Source organism: Vicugna pacos, chromosome 26 (assembly GCF_048564905.1).
Source record: "Vicugna pacos chromosome 26, VicPac4, whole genome shotgun sequence".
Classification (NCBI taxonomy): domain Eukaryota; kingdom Metazoa; phylum Chordata; class Mammalia; order Artiodactyla; family Camelidae; genus Vicugna; species Vicugna pacos.
The window spans coordinates 12,115,034-12,127,094 of record NC_133012.1 but is presented as its reverse complement, the minus strand read 5'-3'; the positions used below and the strand labels follow the sequence as shown (position 1 = coordinate 12,127,094).

The following is a 12,061-nucleotide window of genomic DNA, read 5'->3' as shown; positions in this document are numbered from 1 at the left end:
ATGTATTTAAGGTTTTCTATGTACTCAGGCACTGTGCTATGGGCTTTTCATGCAGTATTTCATTTAACCTTCACAACATCCTTGAACAGCAGGTCCCACTATTAGCTTCATTTTACAGATGGAGAAAAATGAAGGCAGAACTACTAACTGGAAGAATCCAGACTCAAAACAAGGCAGAGTCCAAAGCTCATGTTTAATCTCTGTGCTATTCCTTGAGGGGCTGGGCAGGGGGTGGAGGGGAATGGGTCTTAGTTCACCATCAGCAGGCTGAATTTTAAGCTGCAGAGAGTGGTACCAGCTGGAGAGCAGAGGTGACACCCCGTCTTCAGTAGAAACTGAACTTGCTCTTATAAATGAAGAATGTCATATTGGGCAACTAAAAGCTCTAAACACATAGTATCCCCAAGAACTGGGTGGAACATCTGTTATTCAATGTTACAGCAGGAAACAGAATTTCTATGCCATCTGTAGATAAGTTGTGTTTGATTTGTTTGCTTTTTGTTTTAGAGGGAAAGGATTGAATACAAATGTCCATAAAATCTATACTTCAGTTAAAGGGCACATCAGATTTTGTCTTTTGAGAAGAGCACTAAAAAAAGAAAGAAAGAAGAAGATGGAAGGCTAACTTATCAAGCTAAGATTAGATACAAAGAATGTGATATTTTTGTTTGGGTTAAAAAAAAACCCAAACTATCCTTCACCCTCTTCCCCCAAATTTAATAAATCTGCCTTGGACTCACTGTCTGATTTGAATGCAAGCCACTTTGTATCAGCACTGGCTAAGAAGTCTGAGAGTGGTCGTTTAACTACCAGCGGGGAACATAAAAAATGTGTTTGAAGCACTAACTCCGCCAGAGAGCAAAGGCAAAATCATACCAATATGTCTGTTGTTTTTCCTTCCCCTTGCTCGACAAAAAAACAAATTTATCTTGGAATGGGCAGCATTAAATTTAACATTGGATCTCTTTGTGTTTCCAGGTCAAGTGGGAACACATATGCTCCCTACTGAGGAGAATAAACTGCAATGTATTTTTAGCATCTGTTGGAAGTACTTTCAGCTGAAGATATTCTGCAGGATTTAGGCAATTTCACTGAAGGCTAAAGGATTTGCAGCAATGTCACCTAGAATTCCAGAACTTGCCCTCAGGGTCTGTAAACAGCAGTGTTCCGGAGCCCCCCACGCCACTCCCCCCACCATTCTCAGTCTCAATCCTGGTGTAAACATCCTCTTTATGAGAAAATGGAGGAAAATCATTCCAGTAAAAAATAAATGAAAAACATCTGTGAAGTAGTTATGATAAATGAAACTAAACTATAGCACACTTGGCACTTTGAGATGAAGCCTGTCAAGGAGCAGGGAATGGGGAGGATGGGGAGCAGAAGTTGCCCTCGCCTTCTGTGCCTAAGGTTAAAGATAAGTCATGGACAGGGAGGCACCATATGGTGCGTCTTTGTGAAAAGTGCCTATGTGTGCCTTGTGAAAAGCAGAACAAGGCACCACCCCCAAAGACCCAGGACAATCAGGTGGTTTCAGCTGCTGGTCCCTCCCTCCAAGGGTAGGGTCTGCAGTGCACAAACTGTGTGGCCCTGGCAGTGGTGTTTCAGTTACTAGTCTGAAATGTTTATCCATGAGATTTGGTGATAGTGAGACAAATTATTTAAGACCTTGCTTCTGTCTGCACAGTTTTGCAAAATATTTCCCATTTTTAAAAACAAATTTAGTTAACTGCCAGCTTTTAAATAAATGACACTGGGATATTGCCTCTTCCTTGAGAAATATTGTGTTTCTAAAATAGAAGCAAAGTCTACGGTGATAAAGTATGACATATATCATACAGCACAGTGTAGCAACACAAATGTGAAGTCCTCCCAAAGAACTGTAATTTTGGTGATTATTACAATAAAGCCAGGGGTCTATTGAAAGACAGGGAAGCCAAAGTAATCATTTATGCTCTTCCTGATACTGTATTACTCCTGTAGCAAAAAAGAGTTTCTGTTTACTCTTCTATAGAACAGAACAATGAAACCTGACTCCTGACCTGCTCTACTTCATCCCATGAAATGGTGAAATGCCCTGGAATAATGCCTTGTGACTGTAAGGGATGGTGGTACATCATAATACACATATCACAGGTGGTCATAACGTCATTATTAACCCAACACATATTTATGTAAGACTCTGCAGGGTGCCTGAATACAAAAGAATTTGAGAAGGTTTCTGTCTCTGTTGTCTTCATCAAGATGGAAAAGTAAAGCATTGTCTCCTGTTGATTAAGACAGTCTTCAAAAGCTGTGGACCTCTCATAGGTTACAAAGATATTGTCTACGTCAAAACTCTCAGAGCAGATTTGATGGAAGCCTAGAAGACTCTTCCCTTTTTCTCCTTTGCTCCCTCACTACAGTGGCTCTTCAGATGTTAAAGAAGAATTTGAGAAAGCCTTTTCCTTCCTTTGTAAGGTAATATGATACTGTTTCATGGTCATATGGTTCTTAAATATAATTATATTAACATTTAATTTACATTCTCAAAACTAGGCGTATTAGGTTGATGTGTCAGGAATTTGGGTTTTGTTCTAGTATAGAATATTAAATGTATTGTTCTTTTGTTCTTACTTTGGCTTTTTAAAGTAAGTTTTTGTTCAAACAAGTTTAACATGATGTACAGATTAAATGACACTGTGCCCCAAAGTAAACCGAAAAAATCACTGGAGCTTCATCCTAGCAGCTTAGCTTTGTAGGGGAGGAAAATATAATTCCCCCTCTACCTATCTGGGTTGTTAGCTGTGAACCCTGTAATAAGAGCCAGATTAACAAGAGGAAAGCACATAGAATTTTATTCATGTGTATACTTCATGTACATATGGGAGATGCCCAGGTCAAAAACGAGCCATTCACAACAGTGACTTAGAACTCTGGCTTATATAGCATCTCCAGCTGAAGACATAGGAAAGATGTGGAGACCAGTCTTGGTAGTAGTGCGGGATGGTGGTAGTTATGAAAATTTAGATCAGTGCCTTTCCATTGATAAGGGTCTAAAGTTGTCTATGGAGATTAACCTTTGTCCTTCTGGGTAGAGAGGGGAGGAGGGACACCTTTGTAAATATATGTCCTGCTTTTAGGCAAATAGAGGGAAGACAGGGAGCTTTTCTTGTATCTGCTTCTTCTCAATAGCCTTCAGCTCAAAATAATCCTTATGCCAAAGTGGCATAATCCAGGGTGCTATATTCTGCTACCATTCAGGACTGAAAGTAGGAAAACCAGTCTTTCTGTGGGTCCAGGTGTTAAATGCGAAAACATGAGCAGCTATCTTAGACTGTCAGAGGAACTTGGGAGAAGAGGAAATCCAGCTCACCAAGAAAGAAAAAGGCAGACATGCAATGATCGCAGATATTAACAAGAGAGCATATTTCTTGGTTTTCCAACATTTTGGTTTCTTGCCTGGTATTTTTCAGTCTTAGCTACATTCCCTGCCCTAGATACTTATAATAAATCCCCTGCTCTTGCAACAGCACCCTTGAATTGGCTTCTCTTCCTTGAAACCATAACACTCTTAGCATAGAAATTGTTTTCTGAAAGTGAGTTTGCAAGTTACAGACCATCTAAGAAAACGGTTATGTCAAAGCAGATGGGGTGAGAGTGGGTAGTCCAGGAAACAAAAGAGAGGATGATAAAGCGTGTTCAGTTCTTGTAGCCTTTCAAGGAAGTACAATGAGAGTGAGAAGGAGAAAGGCTTCAGGCCAAGGTTGCCTGGCCAAAAGCAGGCAGAAAAGCAGAGTCAGAATCCAAGTATGTACCAGGATCCTTTCTGACCACAGCCAGCCATCTACAACTGCTGAAAGTCAGTCTAAAAAGCATCTAAAAAGACACTGATCAATACTGCCAGATTCTATATTGCAGCTGTTTTTAAAACTAAAAGTGGTATTTTTATTGAGAAGATGTATGATCTCGGCAATTAGAATGGGACTATCTGGGAGAGACCAGAGGGGCTGAGGACTTCAATCCTGAAACTTCAGCTTTAACTCCCCAAATCCTCTATGTGCCCCACACCCCCATTCATCCCACCAGATAAATGTGATAAGGCCTGTTCCCACTGTAAAGCAGTGCAGCTCAAATCAATTTGGGAGCATAGGTGACACTTCCTGCTACTTTTGGGAAGGAAAAAGTTGCACCATAAGCTAAAGAAAATGACAAATGGGAAATATTTTCAGTACCTACAATGTAGGATTTATATGCAAGATATATAAGGAATCCCTACAAATCAGTTTGCAAATAATGAATAACATAATTTTTAAAAAGAGGCAAAGAAAACAGTTTACATTGGAAGAAATACAAATAGATAGTAAATATATTTTTAAAATAGTTTAATTTCCAAAGTAATGCAAATTAAAATAGGATACCATATTTAGCCACAAAATTGGCATAGAGTATATATATCATTATTTTTTACAGTTTTGTTGAGATAAATTTACATACATCACTGTATAAATTTAAAGTATACAGCATAATGGTTTGACTTACATATATTATGAATGATTACCACTATTAGTTAGCATCCATCATCTCATAGAGATACAATAAAAAGAAACAAAAGAAAAAATGCTTTAACACATAATATTAATAGAAGAATAAGGAAATGGGGCACTCTCAGTATTATAGCTAAGAGTGTACTGGTACAACTTTGTGTAGGGCATTTAATAATATGCAGCAAAATCCTAAAGAAATGTTCTGCTGCTGGGAATTGTCCTAAAGAAATAAACATGCCCCCAAAGATCCATATCCAAGGATATTCAAGCATCATCCAAGGAAAACACCCTGGATTTCCAACAGTAAGAGAACAGTTAAGTAAATATTGGCACGCATATATGATAGAATCTATGTAGCCATTAGAAATTGTTTTCCAAGAAAATTTAATAACTTTAAAAAGATACCTATGTTATAACATTTGTTTAAAATATCAAGATATATAGTTCTTTATATAAAGCATAACCTCATGTTGCCAAACTTGGGTCCGCTCCCAGGTAAAGCCAATCTACTGGTACCAGGTTGTGGTAAAGGGAAGTGCAGGTGCCAAGCAAGGAGTCCAGGAAGCTAGTGCTCAAAAGACCTGAACTCCTCAATTGGCTTTCAAGGGAAGGTTTTTAAAAACAGGGTGAGGAGAGGGGTTGTGGGGTGCATGATCAGCTCATGGACCTTCTTCTGATTGGCTAGTGGTGAGGTAATCATGAGACAGTATCATCAACTTTCTGGTTGCAACCCATCTGGGGTCTATGTGCTTGTGGTCAACATGTAGTTAACTTCTTCCACCTGGTGGGGGTTTCAGTATCTGCAAAACAGCTCAAAGGATTTGGATTAGAATGTTATCTATAGCCCTTGAGGAGGAACTAAGGGTCCTTGACTTTGTTTAATGGCTAAACTATTATTATTTTGTCTTGCTTGATTGTTTTCCTTTGTTTCTGCATTTTCTCCTATGATTAAATTTATTCTTTGGAACTCAGCGAAGGCCTAGGAGGCTAAAGTTTTTCTGCAAGCAAGAGGCAGGCAGAGGACAAGACGGGAGGGGCAACCGGGGAAGTCCTCACAGGGTCCTGCTCCATCACAATACCTATATGTATATTTGTGTATGTGTGTGTGTCTGTGTGTTGGAGGTGTGGGGAGGTGGTATAAATGGACTTTCATAGGAAAAAGCCTGAGAATATCACCAAAAACATGCATCAAATTGTCAGTGGTTGTTATCTGTGCTTGCTGGAATTATAACCATTTTACTTTCTTTTTTATTTTCCAAATCTTCTATAATACGTATTATCTTTATCATTAGAGTAAGTTATATTTCAAAAGAAAGTCATGCAAAAAGTACATACATTTTGCTCAAGCAAGCACAAAAAGTGATTGTTATAGTTAATGTTACATTGCTGTATTTCAATTTGTGGTTTGTTTGAGAGCAAATATGTTCACAAGGAAATCCCCCCTTTTCCTGGAATATCAATCTAAGTGTCCTTCTTGGCCTTAACATCACCCTTATGCAACATGTGCAGTTTCTCCACGTTAGTTGCATGAGACTCATAAAGTTGAGGATTTTAAAATACATTTCGACAATGTTGAGAATACGTTGCCTAGTATTATAATACAAAACATTTCCAGGATTCTCACTTCCAGCTAAAAAAAAATTTGAATCAGTTCAAGTTCTGAAAATGCTGCCTTTGCTTAACTTTAATCCTATTAAAGAGAGTTTTCTGCCCCACCTTTCCTTTTCTTTTTTTTTCTTTCTTTCTTTCTTCCTTCCTTTTTCTTTCTTTTTTCTTTCTTTCTTTCTTCTTTCTTTCTTTCTTTCTTTCTTTTTTCTTTCTTTCTTTCTTCTTTCTTTCTTTCTTTCTTTCTTTCTTTCTTTCTTTCTTTCTTTCTTTCTTTCTTTCTTTCTTTTTTCTTTCTTTCTTTTTTCTTTCTTTCTTTCTCTCTTTCTTTCTTCCTTTCTTTCTTTCCTTCCTTCCTTCCTTTCTTTTTTTTGACATCAGATTTCTCTGACCCTTTCTCTTCATGTTCTGCAGAGCTGGTCACTGGAAAAGTAGGCAACTTGCATAAAGGCATCACAGTCAATAGCAGGTAAGGAGACCAAGAGTCCCAAAGGCCAATGTAGAATGGGAAGGAGAGTCTGGGTCAGTAACCCCATCATACACTAGATGCCTTCACCTGGCAATTGAATGGACAGCACTTAATGTCTTGTCCATGTTAATACAAGTACAGTCAGGCTTTCTGTATCCTGAGGTTCTGCATCTGAGTATTTAACCAACTGTGGATTGACAGTATTAGGGGAAAAATATTTCAGAAAGTTCCAAAAAGCGAAACTTAAATTTGTCATGTACAGGCAACTATTTACATAGCATTTATATTGTATTAGGTATTATAAATAATCTAGAGATGATTTAAAGTATAAGGGAGAATTGTGTATGTTACATGCAAATACAACACCATTTTATAAAAGGGACTTGAGCATCCACGGATTTTGTTATCCATGGGGGTCCTGGAAACAATCCCCTCTCCAATACCAAGGTCTGACTATATGCTACCTGAAACCCCCATATGCTAGAATTTGAGGTACTGTCAGAAGCTGGGTGGGGAGATATATTTGGGCCAATGGGGCCTCTCACATCAATTACTTGCTTAGGAATTTCATAACCAAGTCATAGTAAAAATCGCTTGTAACTAGAGTGAACTCTCTACCTTATCTCACTCTGTTTCTGTGGGTGAGTCATTTAGCCACCATGGCCCTCAATGCCATTCAGCATAGAAGGAAAGAGCTGAATTACATCAGATGCTTAATTGTGGCATCAGGTGGTCCAGGAACACACGAACTTATAAGCAAAATTATATGCATTTTTGAGAGAAAAGATCCATAGCTTTCATTGCATTCTCAAATCATGTATCCAAAGAGCTTATGGCCCCTGAGTTATATGATCTGTAAATTTCATTCAACATTAATAGTCCATGAGTCTCCATTTATGCATATTTTGGATAGCACTTCCACCTCATTAGAAAACTTAATTTTATACCATGCTTAGTTTGCTTAGACTTCAAGTTGGTAAATAGTATCATTTCCTCCAATAATAAAAATGGAATGTGAAGTGAACATTCTTTCCTCTCTCATTTACAAGGCATTTTAATAAAAAGGGGTCTGTAAATGTATATATTCACAAGAACTACAAAATGCAGAAAGCAGTAAAATGGTTGACCATCAAGAAGATTTCATGTCAATGATGAAAATTTTGCAATTACACAATTTGCTAGTTTAGTTGATATAATTAAAATACTGTAAATTTCTTGTACATTAAAAACAATTTTACACAGTGTTATCTCCACATGGTCCTGATGTTGACCTTAGTGTAATATTTTTAAAGATTAGGTTGGAAAGAGGTTGGGAAGTCCTAGAACTGTAATTCCAAGATCCCAACCCCATCAATATGTAATTAACTACAATGAATTTAGAATCTTCAGATTTTCATTCCCTGCTTGACATTAATAATGCAAAATATCTATTCTCATCAGAGTCTCTGACATTTATATATTCTTTCAGGAGGCCACATTAGAAGTGACTTATGCAGGCTCACAGCATCTTGCTGCTCTACAAGCTGATTTGAGATGTATTGAGAAATTCTGTCTGGGAACAAACACTGGCAGTGCCTTTGCCAGGGGCACTGAATCAACATGCCAGAGCATAGTCCTCTTTCCCAACCAGCCAAGCAGGGCACACAGAGCCAGCCTCACTGGTTCAGAGCACCCTGCAATGATGTCTTACTGTGGGACAGATATTGTATCCATTAAACAAAAGAACAGCCTGGCCTCACAACTGTGGAGAGCAATTTGTTTTTATTTTTGAAATGGTTAACTTTGGATTGTTGGAGTCCCTAGAAAGGTCTTACAAAGCCTTTAAATTCTATAGTTTGATTCTTAGATTCCTCACCTCTTTGGGGTTTTGAAAAGTACCACTACCACACATCCTATGTACCCTTTTGCCCCTAAAGAATTCAGTGAATTTGTAAATAAAGATAGAAATAAAACAGTTAAAAAGAATTATGAGACAACTGGGTAAACAAAATGTGGTCTCTACACACAATGAAATATTATTCAGCCTTAAAAAGGAAGGAAGTTCTGATACATGCTACAACATAGCTGAACCTTGAAGACATTATGCTTAGTTAAATAAACCAGGCACAAAAATACTGTACGACTCCAATTCTACAAGGTACCTAGAGTAGTCAGACTCACAGAGAGACAGAAAGTAGAAAAGTGTTTGTCATGCTTCTAGGGGAAGAAGAGCGGAGAAATTGGAGGTTATCATTTAATGGGTATATGATTTCAGTTTGGGAAAATGAAAAAGTCCTGGAGATGGATGGTGGTGGTGATTACACAACAATGTGAATGTACCAGTACCACTGAAGTATACACTTAAAAAATAATTAAATTGATAAATTTTATAGTATGTATATTTTACATAAATTTTAAAAATCCATTGAATTTTTAAAAATTATGAGACAATAAGAGAAACTTGAACACTGACCAGATATGCAATGATGTAAAGGAAGTATTGTTAAATTATTTTTAAAGACTATCTTTTGAGGTATGTAATAAAATATTTACAGATAAAATGATATATCTGTCATTTGGGTATAGAGGATACAGATTTGGCTAAGAGTTGATTAAATTTAAAAAGAGAGAAAGAGAAAAAAAGACCAAGGGCATGTGTTACTATTAACCTTACATAAATGAAATCAAATATAGATTATAGATTATTTTTAACCAAAATGATTTAGCCATTATATTATTATTTATATCTTTTGGTTTGCTGAAATATTTAATTTTTTTCAAATTTTTTTCTTATGGATTACAAACATCTTAATATGTTTTCATTTGTCAATACTATATTCTAAAACATATAAATTTCTAGAAAGCATTCACTGTGTTCTTCTGAATGATCTTTCAGCCTAATCAAAAAATATATTGACTTGTTTGAAATCACAGAGAAAATAAACTTATTCCTCTGTAGTTTTATTCCAGTGTCATTATTTTTTAGGAGTCACTTTTTACTTATTATGCAAGTTTGTTGATTAAAAAATGATGTAACATTATCATAGAATTGGACTAAACACTAACACAAACAATACTAATTTAATTTAGTTCCATCTAAACTGAGAGCAAACTTAGTTACAAAATTGTCTACATTGTATACTTCTTGAGAACAAAATTTGTTTTTTTAAGCTAGAAAATAACAGGTACTAATAAATATTTGACTAAGAAAAGAATGTCTAGTTATAAGATAAATAATAAGTACTAGGGATATAATGTACAATCTGATAAAAATAATTAACACTGCTGTACATTATATACATGAAAGGTGTTAAGGAGAGTAAATTCTAAGAGTTCTCATCACAAGGGAAAGCAGTTTTTTCTTTTTCTTTTATTGTATATCAATATGAGATGATGGATGTTCACTAAGCATCTTGTGGTAATCACTTCATGATGTATGTAAGTCAAACATGCTGTATACCTTAAAGTTACACAGTGCTATATATCAATTATATCTCAATAAAATGAGAAGAGAAAAAGGAAGAAAGGAAGAAAGGAAGGAAGGAAGGAAGAAAGAAAGAGAGAGAAAGAGAAAGAAAGAAAAAAGAAAGAAAGAAAGAAAGAAAGAAAGAAAGAAAGAAAGAAAGAAAGAAAGAAAGAAAGAAAGAAAGAAAGGAAGGAAGGAAGGAAAGAAAGAAAAGAAGAGAAGAGAATGTTCAAGTTCAAGACACTGCTTTTGGAATTCCTATGCTGATCTGTAAAACCATCATCACACACTTAGAAAAGATGTCTAGTATTACTTTGACTCTGATGGTGCATGGATTGATATTAATTTAAAATAAATGTCTTCCTTAAATATAAGACATGACAGGATAAAACTCCTAGAAGAGAACATAGGCAAAACATTCTCTGACATAAATTGTAGCAATGTTTTCTTAGGTCAGTCTCCCAAGGCAATAGAAATAAAAGCAAAAATAAACAAATGGAAACTAATCAAACTTATGTAAGCTTTTGAACAGCAAAGGAAATCATAAACAAAACAAAAAGACAACCTACAGACTGGAAGTAAAATTTGTGAATGATACTACCAACAAGGGCTTAATTTCCAAAATATATAAACATCTCATACAACTCAATAACAAAAAACAAACAACTCAATCAAAAAGTGGGCAGAAGACCTAAATAGACATTTCTCCAAAGAAGACATACAGATGGCCAATAGGCACATGAAAAGATGCTCAACACTGCTAATTATCAGAGAAATGCAAATCAAACTACAATGAGGTATTACCTTGGATTGGTCAGATGGTCATTATTAAAAAGTGTACAAATAACAAATGGTGGAGTGGGTGGAGAAAAGGGAACCCTCCAGCACTGTTGGTGGGAATGTAAATTGGTGCAACCACTATGGAAAACAGTATGGAGGTTCCTTAGAAAACTAAAAATAGACTTACCATATGATCCAGCAATCCCACTCCTGGGCATATAGCTGGAGAAAACTCTAATTTGAAAAGACACATGCATCCCAATGTTCATAGCAGCACTGTTTACAATATCCAAGACATGGAAGCAACCTAAATGTCCATCAATGGATCCTTGGATAAAGAAGTTGTGGTATACACACACACAGGAATACTACTCAGCCATAAAAAAGAATGAAATAGGGCAATTTGCAGCAGCATTGATGGACCTAGAGATTATTATACTAAGTGAAGTAAGTCAGACAAAGACAAATACCATATGATATCACTTACAGATGGAATCTAAAATATGATACAAATGAACTTATTTACAAAACAGAAACAGACTCACACACAATAAAAAACAAACTTACTGTTACCAAAGGAGAAAGGGGGGAAAGATAAATTAGGAGTTTGGGATTAGCAGATACAAACTACTGTATATAAAATAGATAAAGAACAACATCCTACTGTTTAGCACAGGGAACTATATTTAATATCTTATAATAAACTATAATGGAAAAGAATATGAAAAAGAATATACATGTATAACTGAATCAATTTGCTGTACATCTGAAACTAACACAACATTGTAAATCAACTATGTCTCAATTAAAAATAATAAAATAAAATAAAACAAATGTCCTCCATCCCAGTTGTGATGGTCTTTGTATTATTCTTGAAGATCTGGAGCACTGTCCACTTATGAATCCCTCTATTTGGAAATCTCTTTCCTAAGATGTTTACATGAAATTCCTTCCCTTACTTTTTCTTGTAAACTTCTCTAGAGACCTCTAACCACCCCAGCTAACCTGGATCCACATTACCACCCTGTTTAGCTAACTCTTTACTCATAATCTCCTACCCCCTCATCGAGCACTTATCATTACATGGATAGGTTTGGTTGTTTTGTTATCTGTTTCCCACAGAGGACTATAACTACATGAGGACAGGGGATTTTTTCTTTCACCACTGAATAACCTAAGCCTTGGCACATGGTGGGTCACAACTGAATATTTGTTGAATCAATGAATGGACAAAGAGTT

At 36.1% G+C, this 12,061-nt stretch overlaps 1 long non-coding RNA gene across 3 annotated transcripts in view; it reads right to left on the bottom strand.

Annotated features, from left to right (window-relative positions):
• Positions 1 to 4,458: 4,458 nt before the first annotated feature.
• LOC116285723 (uncharacterized) overlaps positions 4,459 to 12,061 on the bottom strand; it is a 51,855-nt gene continuing 44,252 nt past the window's right edge. For all 3 annotated transcript variants that reach the window (XR_012064463.1, XR_012064465.1, XR_012064464.1), the window contains one exon: positions 4,459 to 6,784. This is a non-coding gene — a long non-coding RNA (uncharacterized lncRNA). The remainder of the gene's footprint in view (positions 6,785 to 12,061) is intronic.